Source organism: Physeter macrocephalus, chromosome 9 (genome assembly GCF_002837175.3).
Source record: "Physeter macrocephalus isolate SW-GA chromosome 9, ASM283717v5, whole genome shotgun sequence".
NCBI classification, from domain to species: Eukaryota; Metazoa; Chordata; class Mammalia; order Artiodactyla; family Physeteridae; genus Physeter; species Physeter macrocephalus.
In genome coordinates this window covers 24,621,752-24,644,215 of record NC_041222.1, presented here as the reverse complement: position 1 = coordinate 24,644,215, position 22,464 = coordinate 24,621,752, and the positions used below count along the sequence as shown (strand labels likewise).

At 42.2% G+C, this 22,464-nt stretch overlaps 1 long non-coding RNA gene across 1 annotated transcript in view; it reads left to right on the top strand.

The window, feature by feature from the left end:
* LOC114486860 (uncharacterized) overlaps positions 1-21,075 on the top strand; it is a 54,124-nt gene extending 33,049 nt beyond the window's left edge. The window contains exon 4 of the long non-coding RNA XR_008618202.1: positions 21,014-21,075. This is a non-coding gene — a long non-coding RNA (uncharacterized lncRNA). The remainder of the gene's footprint in view (positions 1-21,013) is intronic.
* The last annotated feature ends 1,389 nt before the right edge of the window (positions 21,076-22,464 follow it).

Below are 22,464 nucleotides of genomic sequence, written 5' to 3'. Positions count from 1 at the left end.
CATATATACACTACCAAATGTAAAATAGATAGCTAGTGAGAAGCAGCTGCAAAGCACAGGGAGATCAGCTTGGTTCTTTGTGACCATCTAGAGGGGTGGGATAGGGAGGGTGGGAGGGAGATGCAAGAGGGAGGGGATATGGGGATATATGTATAGCTGATTCACTTTGTTATAAAGCAGAAACTAACACACCATTGTAAAGCAATTATACTTCAATAAAGATGTTAAAAAAAAGACAATGTGATATAAATCCTGCATAGGTAGTCAGTAGAATGTACACATTTTATTTCCCTTAATATTGCTTTAATTGAGTATCACTTGGGTAAATAGTTTGATTAGCAAATGTTTATGCTTCGTGGATTTAACAAAGTTAGACTTTTCCAGTGGCTGGAAAATACTGAGCGATGTGATTATTTTGATTTTTCTGATGAACCCAATGGAAACCCAGGGTCGCTTGTCAGGGTTCAGTGTCCTACGCTGAACCCCGCACGGGGAGCCTGCATCACTGACATTCCCAGTGACACTCAACAAATTCCTTCTCCTCTCTGGGCCCCAGCAACTCGATCTGGAAAATGAGGGGGTTGGACTAGATAATCCCTTACGGTCTTCATAGCTGGAGGTTTGGACGACCGACCCCCGCCCCCTCCCCAGCCAAGATTCCTAGGAGCATAGAGATTCTCTCCCAGCCTACATGCTAGGTCTCTGCCCTGAGTCCCAGTGCAGGAGGAGGGTCAGCTAGCGGCATCAGGAGCTGAGCCCTGAGCCCCTTCAGCATCGTGGCTGCTTTTGTTTGCTCTCTGCCGTCATGGGGAGGTTGCCCTGGTCCAGCCTCAGCTCTTCCAGCCCCGAGGGGAGGTTGCCATGAGCAGCTGGACCTCTTCTTGGCAATGCAGAGACCAGATGGGAGTGCCTGTTTCCTGGGTCCCTCTTTCTGCCTGTTTGAGAGGTTTGACCGAGCTTTGACCGAGGGGACACCGTGCATGGCTGAGGGCTAACATGGCTCCATGGTCAACTAACCTGATAATGAATCCACCCATTGACTTTTTTTTTTTTTTTTTTTACATTGTAAAGATGACCTATTCCTTCCTTTTAAAATTGGACACTTTTGGGCTTCCCTGGTGGTGCAGTGGTTGAGAGTCCGCCTGCCGATGCAGGGGACGCGGGTTCGTGCCCCGGTCCGGGAGGATCCCACATGCTGCGGAGCGGCTGTGCCCGTGAGCCATGGCCGCTGAGCCTGCGCGTCCGGAGCCTGTGCTACGCAACGGGAGAGGCCACAACAGCGAGAGGCCCGCGTACCGCAAAAAAAAAACCAAAAACTGGACACTTTCAACTTATTTCGTACTGCCAGTGATCGCCCAAGGTGCAGCATTCTTTGAAGTGTGAGGGTTTTTTTCATGTTCCTGAGGGTGAGCTCAAATATTCTCAGGCCTCAGCAACTTGGGGATATAAGTGAAGTTCTGGTGACATGAATGACCAAGTCTTGGTGGCCATTAGTCCTGACCTAGATCTGAAATCAGGGAGATCTGAGTTCAGATTCTGTCTCTGCTTGCTCTCCAGCCATTTGAATTTGAGCAAATTGTTAAGCTCTATGAGTACTACATGAAATACCAGAGTGACCTGCAAAAGCTGCTCAATAAATATTACTTTCCTTCCCTTGGTCACTATCTTGCTGAAGGCCCACAGGGGAACTGGATATCTTCCCCACTCTGAGACCCCAAAACTTTATAAAACCTTATAGAGGTGGGCTTCCCTGGTGGCGCAGTGGTTGCGCGTCCGCCTGCCGATGCAGGGGAACCGGGTTCGCGCCCCGGTCTGGGAAGATCCCACATGCCGCGGAGCTAGGCCCGTGAGCCATGGCCGCTGAGCCTGCGCGTCTGGAGCCGGTGCTCCGCAAAGGGAGAGGCCACAACAGTGAGAGGCCCGCGTACCACAAAAAACAAACAAACAAACAAACAAACAAACAAAAACCTTATAGAGGTGAAGGAGGCGTTATTTGAGTTTGATCTGGAAAAAATGCATAGAGTTTGGAAGTATGGAAATGGGGAAAGGATATTCTACAAAGAAAGAATAGAGTGAACAAAGGCCCAGAAGTGATAATGTATACTGTGGTAGGGGAAAATGAATCAGTTACAGCTGGGCCCTACTGGGTCAGGCAGTTTAGACAGAGCTTTGTTTTTCTTTTTTCTTTTCTTTTTCCTTTTTTCCTCTGTTTGCTTCTTTACTTCTTAACTGTCTGCGAGAGGTTAAAGCAATCTGAATTAAGTTAGTTAAATTGACTTTTATTATTGAATTATAATCATTTGTGCAATTATGAAACCAGGTGTTCCTGATTGAGATCAATTATTCCTTCACCTGATCACTATAGAGCTAATAAGGACTTAGAATTGCTGTTCAAGTGTACTTCCAGCCGTGTTGAAGCCTTCTGGAAAGGCATTTATTAAGCCAAAGAGTGGTGGAAAAAAAATCCAGGGGAGAACAAGGACAGAGATAAAAATCCTTTAGGAAAAGGCCTAGAAAGGCTGATTTGATCATTAAGTAGCCTTGATGGGTGGCTGGCTGTTGACAAGGAATCTTTGAGGTGTTCCTACAGGAACTTTGATGGGCGGGGGGGCGGGCGGTGAGGCAGAGTGGGGGTGGGGTAGGCAGGGGGTGAGGCAGGAAATGAGGACGCAGACACTGTGTAAACTGCAGGTTAGAGACCCATTTATGTTGTGTTCCTCTGCTGAGGTGGAGTTGCCCTCTGTCCCTCCTAAGGCTTCAGTCCTGACTCCAGTAAAGGTAAGAAGACGCCACAGCATCCCCTTCCACTGTGTGAGGAGTGTGTGGAGTGGACGTAGTCTCCGCTCCAGGAGGTTTTGGATTCCAAGAGTTCTAGGTTCCTTCACATCTGGTCCCTATGAGACCTCTGTGACGAGGTCAGAGCAGTAGTTATTAGTTCCATCTAACAAGTGGGGACCCTGAAGCTCGGTCAAAAGATTTGCCCACACTCACAGAATTAGTGACTAAGATGGGGCTGGGACCAAGCCCTTCAGATGCCAAGACCACCAAATAAGGATCACAACCTTATTGCAACATGTCCCACTCCGTAGGCAAGTAGAGTGAATTGGTCATCTCTACAGTGGTTTGCAAGCCAAGATACATGTTAAAATCACCTGGGGAGATTAAAAACATACCTGTTGCTTGGGCCGTTCTCTAGATTCAGTTAAGTAAGAGTTTCTGGAGTTGGGCAGGGGTCCCATTGTGTTTTAAAAGCCCCTGAGGTAATTCTAATGCGAGCCTGGGCTGTGAACCACTGATCTAATGGGTGGCTGGTTAGCTAAGTGTAGCCTGGACGGCCTTGGGGAATTCAGCAGTTGTATAAGGTCCTATGGGTTGCAAATGACAGACACCTAATCCAGCTAAATAGGTTTGGTTATTTGCAGGGGGATTTACTAGAAGGTTCATTTAATCAAGAGGCACATAGGGAATAAAGTGGGATCTCAAAGACAAATGGTATGTGGGAGTAGAAAGCTGCCTAATCTCACCTCACCCATCTCCACGCCCCCTTTCCCTCATGCCAAGTTCTGTGTTGCCACTTCATTCTCTTCCTTCTCAGGCTGTTTCTTCCCCAGTACAAGGGACCTGGTCACTGCCGACTCTAGACATCTCCACTGTTGGAGAAGATCTGCGACTTCTTTCTCCCCCATCCTTGGGCAGGTGCCCACTCCAGGCCAATCGCTTTGGTCACATGGCTGTGTTACTAAGATGCTGGCAGTCCCCATTCAAACCACATGGCTAGGGTGAAGGGGTTATTTTCCAGAAGAAGGAGGGGGTACTATTCTAGAAAGATCTACAAGAGAGTTTCCCTAGCCATCATCTGTGACCTTCATATAGGATTCCTACAACTGGACTGCTCACTCGAAAGCAAATCCTTCAGTAGTTGACCTGAACGTCCTGCCCTGGTCTGGAACCTCGCACCACCAAGGAGCAAAAATCAACAGCTTTGAAAGCAGGACAACCCTGGACCCAATCATTTCATGAATGCTGAGCAGCAGGACCTGCAAGGCAGAGGAGCTAGATGCTGAGGCAGTGAGGACACCATTTCTGCCCCCCACCCACCCCACGCCAAGTCTGCCAAAGACTCACAGCCTTGGATTTGGACAGGACTCTGTATTAGTCAAAGATCTTTGGGCTGCGAGTGACAGAAGCCCAACTCAAACTGGCATACACATATAAGAAAAGGAATCGCTAGTCTCACATGACGGTAAAGTTCAAGGTATTTGCTTTCAGGGGTGACTGGATTCAGAGCCCAGACACTGTCCTGAAGACTCAGTCTTACCCTCTCCCTCTCTCAGCTCTGTTCTCCTTTGTGGGCTCCCCTCAGGCAGGTTCTCCCCTCACAGAGGTAAGATGGTCATCAGCCTCTCAGCTACCCCTGAGGAAAGACCAGCATCTTTTCCTCCAATAGCATTATAACAAAAACTCCAGGGCTGAGTGTCACTGGAATAGTGTGGGTCCTGACCTGAACCTAGACCTGTGGTCAGAGGATAAAATTGCACGAACTGAGAGTAGAAGAGGGGAAAGCTTTGTGGGGGTGTGGAATGGGTGCCAGGACAACAGATCTCCTTTAAAGACCCCGAAGCTCATTTAGTCCAACATGCCACCACCCAACTGCCCAAACACAGTATTCTGTGAAGTCTTCCCTGACAAAGAGCCTGACTGCGGTTAACACTCTCTCTTTGTCCATCTCTCATTTTGCACACAGGAGATATACAAAAATCACCCCTGGAGTGAAACTGCTGAGAGACTGAGTATGAATCTGTTATCTTGGTACCCTAGCACAGGGCTGCAACAGGGCTTATCAGAGTTCTGTTGACTCACAGGACTCCCAAGAGCCATCAAGCTGAGTAGGTGGAATCCTGAAGCTGGGCCCATATCCCTAGTGTGGAGTTCCAGATCTGCTCCTGATTCACTGTGTCCCTCAGAAAAATCCCTTCTCAAATTTGGGCTTTGTCCACCTAATCTTGCCCACCTATCTGTCAGGATTACTCTGAGGTGTGCCTTAAAACACGTGGGAGCAAGGTGTAATTGGCAACTAGTATCATTATGTTACTTGCCCATAGAATAACCAAGGTCCACTTTCAGAAAATATAGCATTATGAAAAAAGTTTAAAGGTGAAAAACTCATGCAATGATGGGACTGCCATACAGCATTAAAAAACAGTCTAGAGAAAAATGACTTCATTATGAAATATGTGCTTTGAAGAAAACAATGCAGTGGGGGATGTGGGAGAGCAGAACTAGAAGCCAGAAGTTCGTGGAGCGAAACCAGAGAGCATGGCCGTGCTGGAGAGGAATCGTGAGCACAGGCGGCTGCTGAGCTCCTAGCTGGAAAAACCTTTACGTGTGGTCTTTCCAGGCCTGGCCACGAAGGGATGCTGCTCTGGAAGGCCTTTCTCAGGCCTTCTGCTCCATTTCCAGTCTTCAAAACGAGGGCCAAGGAGTCGGGTGAGCTTTGCAGGCAGATTACAACCAGACCCAGCTCTGTCTGTTGACACCATGGCTGCTCCCTTCCCCGACACCGAAGGCCATCTGGCTTTCTTCACTCTGTCATCTTGGGCTGTAAGTAACCCACTTAAATCACCATTGGACAGGGAGAGGCTCACAGCCTGCTTTGCAGCTCTTCTTCCATCCAAGCCATTAGTATGTTTAATAGCTCTGGCCCCATGCTGATTTCTGACATGCAGTAATTAATTCCTTTCCACTCAGAGATATAGCCATTCACAGGTCTTGATTCAAAAATGTCTCTGCTCTGTTCCATTTGAAAAACACTTAAAATGTTGAGTAGGAAAACCGTTTGGCCTTTTGTGAAAAGCCACTGATCTCTATCCCATCCTTAAATGAAAATAAATTCCAGATGTGTTAATGATCTAAATGTAACATATGAAGCCATCAAAATACTCTAAGGTGAACATTTATATAATCCTAGAGTGGGAGAGTTCTTTCTAAGCAGGCAACCATAGGCAGAAACCATAAAGGTGGAGGTTCATAAGTTTGTTCACATCAAAAATTTAAACCTGGGGGCTTCCCTGGTGGTGCAGTGGTTAAGAGTCCGCTTGCCAATGCAGGGGACACGGGTTCGAGCCCTGGTCCGGGAGGATCCCACATGCCGTGGGGCAACTAAGCCTGTGCGCCACAACTACTGAGCCTGCGCTCCAGAGTCCGTGAACCACAACTCCTGAAGGCCGCGCCTAGAGCCCATGCTCTGCAACAAGAGAAGCCACCGCAATGAGAAGCCTGCACGCCGCAATGAAGAGTAGCCCCTGCTCTCCGCAGCTAGAGAAAGCCCGCATGCAGCAGCGAAGACCAAACACAGCCAAAAATAAATAAGTAAAATAAATAATAATAAAAAAATTAAAAAACAACAACAAAACAAACAAGGAATAAAAAAAAAATCAAGTACAAATTAAAAAAAAAATTTAAACCTCTGTATGGCCTAAATTATAAAATGAAATTGAATTAGAATAAAAGAAAATGACAAAGTGGGGGAAACTATTTGCAATATACTGTGGGTGCTACCCATAATAATGATGACACTAACATTCATTTCTATGTGCCAGTGTGTTAATATATACACAATACTTACAGTTTAATTCACAAAGGAAAAAAACTAAATGGTAAAGAAACATAAGGGAAAATACTGTACTATGCCATCTTATATGAGGAACTTGAGTATCTGCAGATTTTGGTATCTGTGGGGGTCCTGGAACCAATCGCCCATGGATACCAAGGGACGGCTGTATTCCATCTTATTTATAATCAAATTAAAACAGCAATAAAAGGCTGCTTGTGAAATTAATCAAGACAATAAAACAATAATACCTAAATGTTAGTTAGGGTGCAGGAAAATGCTCACCTTCACACATTGCTGTTGAGAGTCTAAATTAGTATAAACTTTCTGCAGGGGAAATTTGTCAAAATCAGAAGCATGAATCCATTTCCACATCAAGGATTCTATCTTGGAGAAATAATTAAGGATACATACAAAGATATAACTATAAGATGCTATTTTAATAGTAAAGATTGGAATTAATTCAAATGCCCAACGATTGAAGGTTTGCTAAATAAGTTATCATACATCCATACTATGCAAACATTAAAAAATTATGTTGTAGGTATGTATTTACAAATATGGAAAGAGGTTCACTATCTCTTGTTAGTGAATAAAAATAGGTTATAAAAACATATGCTCAGCATACAAAATCTCATTTTTTCCAAAAAAATCATGGAAAAAAAGTCTGGATAAAATATACCAAATATTAACAGTGGTAAAGTTATCTCTGGATAGTAAAATTAGAGGAGCTTTCAATTTGCTTTTTGTTTACAGATAATCTCTAATTTTTCTATAATGAATACATATTATTATAAAATAGGAATAACAAAAATGCTTATCTTGTCTTGCATGATTAGTGTGGGGATTAAATGATATAGAAAGTGGTTTAGGTGCCCCTCAAATGGTAACTGTGATTTCCAAAGAGAGAGCCCCAAGGAGGAGATGATCAGAGAAGTTGGGGAGGATGAACCAAAGGAAAAACAAACTTGAATAAGCTCATGGCATGCAGAGAAATTATGGTGAAGGAGTCATAAAATGTGAGAGTGGACAGAAAATATGGCCACAGACCTACCTTTGGAGAGTTTGATAGAGTAGAACAAGGAGAGAGGATAAACAGAACCAAGAAGGGAAGAGGGTCAAGAGAAGGACCCTAGTGTTTTCTCCTGTTTTGAAAATTTATTTATTTATTTATTTTTGGCTGCATTGAATCTTCATTGCTGTGCGCGGGCTTTCTTTAGTTGCAGCGAGTGGGGGCTACTCTACGTTGCAGTGCACGGGCTTCTCATTGCGGTGGCTTCTCTTGTTGTGAAGCACGGGCTCTAGGTGTGCAGGCTTCAGTAGTTGTGGCACGTGGGCTCAGTAATTGTGGCTCGTGGGCTCAGTCGTTGTGGCTCACGGGCTCTAGAGCACAGGCTCAGTAGCTGTGGTACAAGGGCCTTGTTGCTCCGCGGCACGTGGGATCTTCCCGGACCAGGGATCAAACCCGTGTCCCTTGCATTGGCAGGAGGATTCTTAACCACTGAGCCACCAGGGAAGTCCCTCCTTTTATTTTTGAAGATTATGAAGTTCTGAGAATGTTTGAAAGTGGGGAGGGCTTGTGAAGCTTCATGCAGAAATGTGCAAATAATCAGTCTGGATCACAGTTCATAGACTTCTCCTGGGTTCATGGCCCCTTATGTGTCCCCTAGATAGGCTCCCTCTGTTTCATCTGGAGTTTCTACTGATGATCCCTACCTCTCTGCAAGTATTACGCAGTTGTGGTGTTATTTACCCCAAGGCAGTGGGTGATCTAGCAACCTTGGGGAGGATTCTCAATCCCACACAAGGAAAAGTCAAGTTAGGAGGAATTCCAAGGGTCCTGGCCAATTGGAGGATGTCCCATCTTAGAAAAATATCTTATAGTATCTGCACCAGAAAGAGACTTGAGGATGACCTGGCTAATGCTTAGTCAATCCTACTCTCCCCATTTCAGTGAAGAGATAGCCAGTTGTCTAGCCTGTTCACACACTTTCAGTGACAGGTAGCTTACTGCCCCAAGCCAGTCCTCCACAAATGGATGAGCTCCAGAAATCATGATAAAAACTTATGTCTAGGGCTTCCCTGGTGGCGCAGTGGTTGAGAATCCACCTGCCGATGCAGGGGACGTGGGTTTGTGCCCCGGTGCAGGAAGATCCCACATGCCGCGAAGCGGCTGGGCCCGTGAGCCATGGCCGCTGAGCCTGCACATCCGGAGCCTGTGCTCCGCAACGGGAGAGGCCACAACCGTGAGAGGCCCGCGTACCGAAAAAAAAAAAAAAAAACAACAACTTATGTCTAGAATTTCTAAGGTCCTTTTCAAATCTGTTATGAACTTTTCACAGTTCATATTTTCTATTCACTGCAGACACTTTCAAGTTTGTTTTTCAAATTTTTTATGATCCCTTTCACACATAGCTATTATGAATATAAATTATTGTTTTATAGACTACATCTAATAATTCCACCATGTAAAGTCTCTGTAGTTCTGTTTCTATTGTCTGTTGTTTCTGCTGGTTCTCTCTTGTGGAGGTGCATTTCCTTTTGTGACTTCTTATCTTGGACTATTTACTGAAAATTGTATTAGAAAAGCTATTGTCAGGAATAGTTTGAGGCCTAGAATGAAAGTACATTTCTCCTGAGAGGATTCATGTTTGCTTCTAACAAGAATCTTTTTAAAGTATATATACTGAATAAGCAGTTAGTCTGGGGTGAGACTCAGGAATCCATATTTTTAATAAGCTCTCTGGTGCCACTGATGTCCTGGATCCATGGATCACACTTTGAGAAGCAAGGGACTGGAACAGGACCCAAAGGTTTAGAACCAGGGTGTAATTCTTGGGACTGTGTCCCTTCTGGTCCCAGCTTATTGTGGGAAGGGTCTCCTAGGAGATGCCTCACTGTGTGTGGCCTGTGCTTTGCTTTCTGTCCCTCTCACCTCTTGAGACTGCCAGAACAAAGCTTTAATTTGAGGGAGTAGTGTGTTCAGATCAAAAGCAGTTACAGTGCTTGCTTATCTTACTAGGTTTTCATTTTCTGTTTATTTTTAATCCAGTAATTCTTTATTTTCTTGTCATCTCTTTGATGCTTTTAAGAAGATTTTTTTTTAAATGTACATTTTTAGTTGCTTTCAGTGGGAGGATTGGTCTAAATAACCTACTCCACTGTTCCTAGAAACAAGAAGGTCTATTACGCCAAGCACTTCACATCTTCACACTCATGAACTCCGTAATTCTCTTGAAATAGTAATATTCAAAGAACCTCCTAGCATTATCTCCTTTGTCAACATAAGACTTTGTAGGCATCTATGATTATTTGTTTAGAATAAATTTGTAAAGTTCTCCCCTGTCTCTCCCTTGTCCTTCTTTTAAGGCTCCATGCAGAGCTCCTTCATTCAGCAGGCCTTTCCTTGCTGCTCTGGCTTGCCTGGCTGCTCCTCTTTGGACAGTCTTTTTGCCAGCATGTCCCAACACTTCAGAATGGGGCTGCTAAAAGGAAATATTAAGATCCACTTCTCATTTCCCAGATGAGGAGATTGAAGCCCCAAGAAGGGAAACAACTTGCCCAGGATCTCACAAAGAATTATTGCTGCTCTTAAGACTAGAACCCAAATCCTCCTCAACCAGCCTGGCGGTGTTTCCACAGTCATATGCGAGTCCTTCATTATGTTGAGCCAAGCTTGCCTCTCAACAACTTCCATGTAGTAATTAATCAAGAAATGGCAAGATGTGTGTCTTCTAAATCTGGGAAAAACACCAAAAGAACTCAGTACATTTTTATGTAATTTTTATCTGCCTAGGTCTGAGGATAAAGGTCTCCATCCCCGAACAGCTGAAGAGGAAGGAAGCAGTCAACAGACACTCTTGGAGAAATAACAGTTCACAGGGTTTTATTTAACTGTCCCCTTTTATTTAATTTCTATCTGTGAGACCTCTGAAATCTGAAGAGCCCTGAAAAAGCCATAGAATACACCCACTGTCCTCCTGGAAGGATTCCAGTAAAAACAGCTTCTAATTAAATAAACGAGCTCTGCCATGTTTGCTTCAGATAACAGAATAACGCTTCCATGACAAGCATGTTTGACTGCAGTCAGTTTATTACTTGTTAAATAATCATTGAGCCTTGCTGTTCCTATCCATCTTACAACCTTTCACTAACTGAACACAGAAGAATTGTAAAACAAATAAACAAACAAACAAACTAATCATAATAAGAAAAAAATGGCAATGCTTAGGGAAACTGGAATGTCTGTAATGAAATCCATTAAGAAAGGAAGCAAAATGACTAATTCAGGAACTGGGTAGTAACTCATTCAATCTAATTTCTTAAACTCCTGAACTCCTGGGACCCAAACACTTCCCGGACCATATGTCCTCCTGAGCGCCACCCCATCCAGACACACACACACACGCATCCCTATGCCCCTGCTACCATTGTCTTCTCAATGGTCTCAGACATGGCACACACTTCCATGCCTCTGTGCCTTAGAGCACATTAGGCTCCAGGCTGCAACACTGATTGCTGTTTCCCCACCTATCAAAATCCTTTCCAGCCTTCAGGGCCTAACACCAGCTTTCCTGAGGATTTCTCAGGGATGACGCTCCCACCCTACTTATGGGGAATCCCTTTTCGGAGAGGCCATGGAGATCCATCCTCTCTGGAAGGGGCTCTGGCTCCTGAAGTGTGACCAGAGTCACATGGACCCTCCCCCCATACTTATACTTTTTTTTTTTTTTTAGCATAACTATGTCCCATGGAATAGTTGGGGTATCCTTAGGATACTAAAAAGATTCTTCATTATTTATCTGAGATTCAGATTTAGCTGGGTGCCCTGTGTTTTACCTGGCAACCCTACTCAGGTGGCATGCCTGTGGCAGTGGTTCCTATTGGAGGACATTTGCAGGTCTCACTGGTCTGGGCATAGCCCAGGCTATATGCAGCTTGCTGAATGATGGCTCACCTCCGCCTTGATCTCTGCCATTTAGTAAAACAAATGAGTATAAATGGTACATAAAATTGAGCCTCCTCGAACATGTGTGTGACTTTCAAACTACTGTAGAAATTTTTAAAAATAACAGCAATAGTAATAATAATAATTATATCTATACTGCCAGGCACACTTTCAAGTGTTTTACAGATGCATGTTCATCTTCATAACAACCTTATGAGGTAGGCAACATTATTGTCTCTGTTATACAATTGGTCCTCCATGCCTATGGGTTCTGTATCCACAGATATGGAGGACTGACTGCTACACCATTTTATGTAAGGGACTTGAGCATTGGTGGATTTTGGTATCCTGGAACCAAGTCTCGCATGGATACTGAGAAAAGACTGTACAAATGAAGAAACTGAGGCACTGAACACTTAAATAATTTGCCCAGTGGACAGGTAGGTGGCTTGTAGTCGGTAAGTGGCAGAGCTGGGATTGAATTCCCACAGTCTGGCTTCAGAGCCTGCCTTCTCAACCACTCTCTTCTACTGCATCTTTGATAGCCAGCACTAACACACTACTCACAGCCCCTCCCAGCTGACTGTAACATACCAGTGTGCCGTGACCTTACACTTGTGAGCAGCCGCCTACAGAATCAATTCCAAATTCATTTTCTGGGAGTCATGACTTTTTGTAAGCTGATGCAGCTTACTTTTACACACCCAACTCCGGATATTCCCCTTCCCCACGTATGCTCCAGTGAACCTCCCTGTGGGAGGAGAGGCCCTCCCGTCTAGTGCTAGCATTTCACGTGGTCTCTGGAAGGAATGAACAGAAACTCAGAAATCTTGCCTTTTACTGCTCCTGCTTTGGCACACACTCTGTGACACACAGCAATACATTGTTTCTCTCAACCCATTCTTTCTTCTCCAAATGGAAAATTCCTACTCATTCTTCAAGATTTAACTCAAATGTCACCTCCTCTGTGAAGGTTCCCCTGATTTTCCCTGGTTGTGTTAGTCCTCCCTCCTTCTGTGCTCCTTTGATACTTGGATCAGGCTTAACCCCTGGTCTCTGGATTCCCAAATCAGATCTCCTTCTGTTGACTCGACTCTATCTCAATGAAATGTTTCTCTGGAACAGAGCTTCTCCACCTTGACTGAGGCTCTGAATCAGCCAGGGAGCTTGCTAATACACAAATACTGGGTTCCCACTCCCCAGAATTCTGACTTGGCATGTTGGTTGTAGGATCCAGACACCAATATTAAAAAAGAAGTCCACGGATAGTTCTGAGCCACAGTGATGAGCCATGGTTCAGAGCCAGGATTCTGAGTAGAAGTGACACTCTACATAAGTGTGCTGAAGTTGAGCTCCATTCTTGATACCTAGTGAATACACTCCTCTCTTTTGGCCGTGCCCTTAAGGGTGGTTATGACTGAGAGCCTGAAAGAGCTTTGGGGAGAGCCCTTAAGGTCACTTCCAATCCAACTTTCGATTATTCTGATGACATTTTTGACATGAGATTCAATTTCATGCACCCAAAGGAGCACCCCCTACTACAGCGATATCAGGAAAAGGGATAGGTGCCTATTTTAGAAGTTGTTTAGAAGAGAAAGACTTTAGAATTCTCTAGTATAAACCCAGGTGGGGAAATTAAGGCTCAGAAAGTGAAGGAAGCTGCCCAAGTTTCTGGTTTTCCCGCCCCTATCCCTTGTGCCCTCACATACCTTGTCCACCTCACCCAATGCCAAGTACCTAGGGTGGCATTCACCTTCATTTGAAAGTGAAAAGAAAAAGGGCTTGACCCACGCACAGTTTATATCCAAGCAAAGAAATTACACTCTGGTTATCCAGTAAAACATAATTTTAAATGACACCCAGCCTCATAAAAGACACACACACACACACACACACACACACACACACACACACACACCAACAAACATCACACAATTCAACAAAACCCTCTACCGTAGTATTATTCAAACCAGTGTAAAGCAGCTGCATTTTTAAAAAATTAAAATTGAATTCTGAGGCATATCCAAGAGATAAAATTCAAAAAAAGCCAATATATCATGATTGAGTATGCATGACCACAACCCGTAATCTCTGCCATTCTCTGCAGTGTAAACAAACCTGCTGATTGTTGATGGTATTGCTGAAAACATCACTAATCAAACCTTAAATACCAAATACATTTAAGCAAATAACACTCCAGTTACAGTCATTCTAGCTAATCGTAAAGGAAATCCAAATTGGAGACCAGTTTGAAAATGGCCAGAGCTATCCTGTAGCTGTGCATTAATTGACCAACATCCTAGAGGCAGTGCTTTCTCTTAAGTACAGGAGGCCTGAAACACAAAAGGAAATAAGGAAGAAGTCCAGGAGGCAAGCGCTAATGCAATTTCAAACTGGAATTACATCAGCAGCTTTAAACAGATGGCAGAATGGGAATAAATGTGTTAGCTCCTTTCTCTTACTTGGGCTTTCATTGTTTATATCATTAAAAATAAGGAGAGTTTAAAATAACATATATCGTCATGTAGCGACTCACAGAGACACGCAAAACCAGTTTGAAGGAAAGACTGAATTTGGTCATACTCCTGGTTGTTTTGAAAATAACTGGGTGAGTTCAATTAAGTAACCCGCTGGCTATTTACAAAAGAGGTTAAAACCTTTAAAGGCATACTGATTATGATCCAGCTGGTCACCAAAAACTCCGGATAATCCAGAGATCAGTTTAAGAACATTTCTCCTGTGTGTGAGAAGGTGTTGGTGGGTTATGGAATCTTATACTCCCAAAGTTCAATAGACTTAATTGATTATCTAGTCCACAGATAGCAAAGAAATGCATGAGTGTCAGCATTTTCTGTTCCCAGACCTCAACAGACAGCACAAACCCATTCTGGAATCATTCCTGCTACCAGAGGTTTAGTCTTAGAGTTCTTCTCCAGACAGCCCATGCTGCTTGCTCACGACAGACTGGGTATATGGGAGCCTTTTCCCCTTCCCTGATCTCATCCAACTCATTTATTTTTCAGATGAAGAGATGGAGGCCCAAGGAGAATAAAGTGTCCAGTAATACCGATCATAATGTTTTGCTCTATAAATGTTTACTAAATGCTCGATAAATATTTATTTACTGTGTGCCTGGCACTGTGCTAAGCACCTTGCGTGAGTCATCCCATTTGACCTCACAACAATCTTATAGAGGCAATTTTTGTTCCTGTTTTAAAAATGAGGAATCAGAGTCAGGTCAAACACTGCTCTCCTTGTCGGGATGTTGCAGTAGGAGCACACGAAATCCCTTTCTCGTCTTTGAATTCATAGGAAAGCTAATACAATACTTGAAATGCTTAAAATATACTGGAAATAAAGAGAATAACTTTGTGGGTCAGGAGGAAAGAGAAAACCTATTTATCTAGTTAGTAATACTTAGGAATTGAAGTGGGGCCATGGGACCAGGGACTGGACATGAGCTCCCCCCAAATAACTGGGAGCTCTAAAGTATGTCAGAGCTTGCATTCTAAGCTACATACATCCACCTCTATCAAAAAGTTTCCTATGAAGTTAGGAAAGTGCCACAGAGGGGAGTGAATTTGTGCTACACTGAGACCTACCAGCCACCATTTTGCGAGATGTGGACACACAACCCGCCTCAGAGGACCTGAGTTCATATCCCCATTCTTGTGAATGCAGCTTTCATTCTCTAGGTATAAAAAAAAGTTTCCTTGTCTTCAAAACAGAATATTAATGCTTCTACTGTGTACTCACAGCTTCTTAAAAAAAAGTTAGGTAGGCAGCCTCCAAGATGGTCCCCAATGGTCCTCAGTGATGAGTACTCATGCCCTGTAATAGTTCCCTTGCACACTGAACAGGGCTGACTTGATAACCATACAGCATCAGAATAATTATGGTGTACGTCTTCTGAGGCTTGATCATAGAAGGTATGATCAAGCCTCAGAAGACATTTTGAGGCCTGTCTTTTCCTTGTTCTCTCTTGTATCACTCCCTCCAGGGGAAGCCAGTGCCGTGCTGTGAGACACTCAAGCAGTGTTATGGAGAGGTCCATCGTGGCAAGGAACTGAGTCCTCATGCCGATAGCCAGCACCAATTTGCCATCCAAATGAGTAGGCCATCTTGAAAGCAGATCTTCCAGAGCAAGTCATCCCTTACGATGACAGTAGCTCTAGCCAATATCTTAACAGCAACCCCATGAGAAACGACAAACTAGAACCACCCAGCTAAGCCTCTTCTGAGTTCCTGACCCAAAGACACTGTGAGATAATAAATGTTTGTTGTTTTAAGCCAGTAACTTTTGGGACTAATTTGTTAAGCAGCATTAGAGAACTAATATCGATGTAAATAATAACTGTAAAGTGCTATCTCTTTATATATCTTAGGGAAAATTTTGATATCAACTGAAAATCTGAATTTCAGGTCACTGCATTTCTACTTTATTTTGTACAAGTCACTTGACCTTTCCCCTTGGTTTCTCCTGCAAGTGGGGAGTAGTGGAATTAATCCAGCACTGTAAGTCATTACTAACAGAAGATGTGAAATCTCAAGTCCCAGGAATGAAATGCAAAGGGCTGAAGCCAGCACTGTCTCCCCTACCCGTGGTATATGGAAATTAGGATTTGAGATGGTGTGCTCCAAGATGACACCCCTGAGACCTCATTGCCTATATTAGCATCCAGACTGGTCAGCTTCTTGTTAACATTTCACCTTAAGCCTGCTGAATCACCTTGATGACTTTTGCATACACTAATTGAAGGCTTTACTTTAGGAGAGAAAATAATAGATACACATTTTTTTCACCTGCTTCAGGTATTACCAAAAAAACTTTATGACATTATGTCAATATTTCACATAATTAGTCATATCAAACAAGCTAATATACGTCTTATTTCTTGTTGGTTTTTATCATTCCTTTTCTTCAAAATCAGACATGGATATATAATTCTTTGTTAGAGCTAACAGTTTAATAAAATTAATTGCTTTCATAGTCATTTGGGAAAAACTATTTTGAATTATCATTCTTTTTTAAGAGTTAAGAGCTTTTCAAACCCCTTCATCCTTGGGTCAGAATGAGATTTTTAAAAAATCACATTGGGACCCCAAATATTAGCTGGTTATTTAAATCATGATATTTCTCCAAATTTGTATGTGTGTGTTTATCCAAATATCTCAGCGTGAATTGTATGGATGGATTTGTTGGGCCTTTTTTAAAAAAAGAATTATCCTGTGGCATGAAAACATTTTCTAGGTGATATATTACTTGGGAACTTGTCCTAAGGCTAAGAAACTAGTCGTGTTACAGTTAAAAAATATTTTTGTATTTTTAGTGTGTCTAAAATAGCAAATCCTAATTATTCTTACCTATTGCCTTAATTATGTACAATTAAAGTTTTTCTTCAGTTTATTTCTCACATACATATTAATACTGGAGCCTGCCCCCCAAACATTTTCACCCAGGCCCAAATGGGCAGCAGAGAACATCAGCTCAAAGCTTCCTGAAGTTCCAGGGCATTAGGCTCTAGTCTGATTCTGTCCCTTGGCAGTTGTGGGAACTTATCCAATTACTCGAATTCTTCAGGACTCAGTGTCCTCATCTATAAAATACAGTGCCTGGTGGATGGTCTCTAGAGTCCTTCGGTTCGTCCTTCCAGGCCTAATTTTCTAGACTTCTAGTGAAGCATTGCAGACTCGTCTGGTGATAGTGACGAAAGTACTCTGCTTCCCGATATGAAAACAGATAGACTTACATCACCTCTGACCTGTTAAAACCCCCAAAAGGCACATTTCACCTCGTTGGTCTTCAAACAGATGGAGAGTTACCATTCCCATTTTACTACGGAGAGTAGGAACAAAGTATGTAAGGTTTCTAACCACGAGAGATTTGAGGCCTGCCTGGGTAGCTTTCTCTGAATGGGTCAATATCTAAAAATTAATTTTGTTTTCTGATTAAGCAGTACCACAGTAAAAAAGCACAAATGACAAAAAAAGAATAACTAACATCTACGGTGTGCTTGCTCTGTGATGATACTGTTCTAAAACCTTATCTATGTTAAATCATGTCAGTCTTACATAAGCTTCTGAACTAGGCACTATTATTCTCTTTATGTTAGAAATGAGAAAACTGAGTCATGGAGAGGTTAACAACTGGCCTGAAGGCATATAGCCCGTTGGTGGCAGAGCTGGGATACAAAACTGGGTACCTTGTATCCTCAATCCCTCGCTATACATATGAAAAGATATAAATCTTACAAATAATCAGTAAAATGAAAATAAATGACATACTATTTTTTAATCCATCAAAGTAGCAAAAAGTTAAAAAATTTTTAAATTAGATAATATCCAAGGTAGAGAAGCATATGGGGTATTTTCATATACTTCTGGTAAGAGTATAAATTGGTACTGCAATATAAGTGCTTTAAAAAAAAATCTTCCTGGAGTACCACCCACATATATGTGCAAGGTTACACAATATGATACTGTTCTAAAACAGCAAAAAATTAAAGTCACCTGGGTGGTAGGGGAAGCAAAAAAAGTTGCATCAGAATTTCTAGGTATGGGGCCTGGGCACTGGTTTGATTAAAGCCCCTTACATGATTCCAGGGCAGAACCACTGGACTAAATATGCTTCAGTCTCTATTTGATGGAATAGTTTTTTTTTTTAATGAGGTAGATTTATATGTAACTGACAAGGAAAGAAAATTGCAGAATATGTATTGTATGATGTCATCCATGTAGAAACAAAACAATACTTTGTATTTCTATGTACATACATACATATGTTTAAATATATTGAAAAAAATCCAGAAAGAGGCATGCCAAAGTGATGTGATTACCTCAGGGAATTTAGGGATGGTGGTCAAAAAGGATTTTAGCTTTAATAGCAATGATTTTAATATCTTACAAGTAGATTAAAAAAATATATTTTAAAGTATTTATAGATGTTAAGAAAAATGAGTACAATAAACCATACAAAAATAGAAAAGAAAAAACCGAAATCATAATCCAACCAGCTAGAAAAAGCCATTAAAATTTTTTTGGTCTATTCCTTCCTGTCTTTCGTCTATACTGGCATATATATTTATTTTAATCTTTTTCTTCCCTTTTTACACAAAATAGGAATTATTACATGATGCCTTTTCTCTTAAAAGTTTGCAAAGATTTTCTCCATGGAAACTCCTGAAGCTCATGCACCAATCCCTGACGGTCCTGCCCTTCCATGAGAGTCTGGCTGGGGAAGGGGTCTAGGATGTGGACCAGGGGTGGGAGTGGCGGCTATCATATCACATGGGCCACCACTTATGGGGGTTTGCAGGGTTCCCCCAACCCTGCCACAGGGCCTGGCATTCCTGATAAAGGATTTAAAGTTTTGGTGAATGGAAACTCCCTTTTAGCATATGAGTTTGTTACTTGACTTTCAGACACACTTTCAATCTGTTTGAAAGTAGGGGGTCATCTATAATTGACTTCATCCCAAGAAAAGGAACCAAACTATGGAAAAGGAGAGGAATCAGGTCACATGGTTCAAAAGGGAGGCATCTGACAATTCTAACCCTTGAGTGGATTCGACAGTGTCTTCCAGTCTGCATGCCTACATTATGACCCAATTGGTGGTGTTGCAAAGTATCTGTTCTCATGGTTTATTCAACTCTACAGGTTTATGAAGCACTGGCACTGGGTTGGGCACTGGATGGAAACAACACATTAAGGATTTGGTTGCTGGTCTGTGTGCTCTTGTGGTGCAGAAAGGAAGACACGTATAAATGTAGAGCCTCAATTCAAGGCAGGCTATGATGCACTGTAACTAGCAGAGCCCTAACCAATCTGTCAAATATGGGTGTAATAATGGGGACAGTAGGATGAAATTCTGCTATCCCTAAATCCATATTCATGGGGGGAGGGGAAGTAGTTTTCCTACATCTCTTGCATCGTTCATTCTTGAACCCATAAACTTGAAGTCACAACCCTACTATGGCTAGAATGCCATCCCTGTGTTGGCATCCCCATTTTGGCTGCCTAGAGAAGTATAGCTGCATTTCAACTCTGATTCAGGGGCAGCTAACATTAAATACACATAGTCTGTTAATACCTGGGAGGTAGTGTGAGCTTGAATCTTTCTGGCTCCACTTCCTTATCTGTAAAATGAGGATCTTTCTTTTTTTACATCTCTCTCGTTTACCTCTTCCCACACACACTTGAGAATCAAATGAGTTAATGGATGTGAAGGCAGGCTCCATATTTTAGACAGCTATAGAAATGTAAGGCCATTATATAGATTTTTATCAGACTGCAGGTTTATCGAATGTTTATATTTCATCCTTGGAGACCCTTGCTTTTATTTGAAATGCAGTATTCATCTCAACGTTTTTTTGTGAGACTAATCTTTTTATCCAAGGTCTTCAGTCTGTTTGCTAGAAAGCTGTCTAGGTGACAATGCTGATATTCAAAAGCCAATCTGAAAACACTTTCCATCTAAGAAGTGTCAAAAGTCACAAATGTGTGTCTTTTTAAAAAACTGACTTTATCAACTGTTTTACAACCCTGGCGAAAATATTATATGTTTTAGGTGTATGTCTGCTCTGAATATTTCTGGCATTCTTCATGGGCTTGAATGTGGTTCCTGATTTATTCCTTTTAAATAACCTGGTGATCCCAGGGGGAATATCACAATCTATAAGTATCACTATTTACAATGAGATGGATTTTCCTACCTTGCTAATTGCAGTGTTAATTTTCATTTACAAGTTGGTAATTCCTAGCATCAATCCTTTCCCTGTTGGTGGGGTAGGGCCATTGTTTTCAGAGAAAGCCCCAGGAACATCTTTTCTACTCTAATCTCCAGTTGTGCTACACAAAACAGAAAACAAGAGGAACAAAGGATAAGATAATTTCCTTGATGGTAGACTAAAGCAGGCAGAAATTTCTCAGGTTTCTTAACATGCTTTCCACTCAGAACCACACCGCTCTGGGTTTCATCAGCATCTCAGAATCATTTTCATCATTCTCCCTGCCTCATCCTAACCAAATCTCATTCCCACACCATGTATGAAAGTATTATCATCATTATCGCAAGATTTATATTCCCATTCCACTCCCCCCTTGCATATTGCATCCCATCGCCAGGTATGAGAAGAAAATCATGAAGTAAAAGCACTTCCCCACATGCTCTGTTTCTCTGCTTTGAACCCTCAGTCCCAGCTGCCGGCAGGAGCACCTCAAGGGCTTTCAGAAATTCAATCAGTTCCCAGATAGGAGCGTAAGATATTAAGTTTCACACTGTTTTCCTCTATGATTTGGATTTTCCACTTTTTGAGTAACGTCTAGTAATTTTGCTTTTAATGCGACAAAGGAGGAGCAAGAAATATGGAGGTGCTTCTAAGGCTAGAGCTCGGGAATTTAGGAATCCCCACAAAAAAGACTGACCCTTTCTCTTCTTCTTTTATTATTGGTTTCAGGATAATGGAGATCAGCAGATCATGAAGATCTGGAAAGCAGCAGAGACAAGAATTCAAAGGAGGGTATCTGAAGCTGAGCTGGACCAGCAAGGATGCAGATCCAGTAGCCATGCTGGGGTGAGTGAGCAGCCTTGGCTAAAGGGCATGAAGCACAGCCAGTCCTTGGAACTTTGGGTTTCTCACAATGCTTCATCTCTGTATCATAGTTTTAGAACAGAGAATCATCGTCTTTTTTTTTTCTCTTCTTGATTGGAAACCTGCAGCTTTTAAGAAATAGGAATTGTAGATGTAAATAGAACTAGAAAGTGACCTGTCAGAAAGCTGGAACAGGAGGACTGAGGGCCGAGGGATATTTCTGAGAACAGAAAGAAACTAATGAAGGGCTTGGTGTATCTGGACGTGTTGAGAGGAATTTTACAGCTTGGTCTGAGAGCTCAGGGAAAAATTAATAATAGGTACACAGAAAACTAAGCAAATGAAAAAAAAAGAGGGCTTTATTCACTCTAAGAAAACAATGTACAAGAAAGAAAATGAAACTATAGTACACTACATAGTTCTGCTGTATGTAATATTTATAGGATCATGATGTCGTAAACACTGTATGTGAGGAAGAGAGGTAAGTTGAATCTTCCTTAGTAGGAATTTAATAAATGGTGGTTAAAATGTAAAAATCAGGAAATAGAACTATACACGTGTTATTTACAACGTGGAGGAGAGAGTGGTATGGACATATATACACTACCAAATGTAAAGTAGATAGCTAGCAGGAAGCAGCCGCATAGCACAGGGAGATCAGCTCTGTGCTCTGTGACCACCTAGAGGCGTGGGATAGGGAGGGTGGGAGGGAGACGCAAGAGGGAGGAGATATGGGGATATATGTATATGTATAGCTGATTCACTTTGTTATAAAGCAGAAACTAACACACCATTGTAAAGCAATTACACTCCAATAAAGATGTTAAAAAAAAAATGCCTCGGAGACCTTCAAGATGGCAGAGGAGTAAGACGTGGAGATCACCTTCCTCCCCACAAATACATTAAAAAAAAAAAAATCACTATAATAATTCAAAGTGCTTGCTACTTGAGAGCAGCCCTTTGGAGTGGAGCAGGGGACTGCAATTTCTCATGGCAAAGCCAACTGTTCAATTTTAAAGGATGTAGACTTTTTAAAGGATGTTTATGCATTTTAAAGGGAGTCACTAGGACTGTCCATAAATATACAGTGAGCTCTTGAACTTAGATGTGGTCAAATGATGTGCTTTTGTCAATGAAATGCAACCAGAAGTGAAGTTTCAGGAATGAGTTCACGATCCACCGCATTCCCTTCTCTATCTCAGCCTTTGGTATCTTATTAGGACACTAGTTGGAGTTCTTAATAAACTCTGGTAATATGCTCCTTTAGTTATGACTGTCAAATCTTGATATCTTTTAATAATCCATTTATTAGTTTA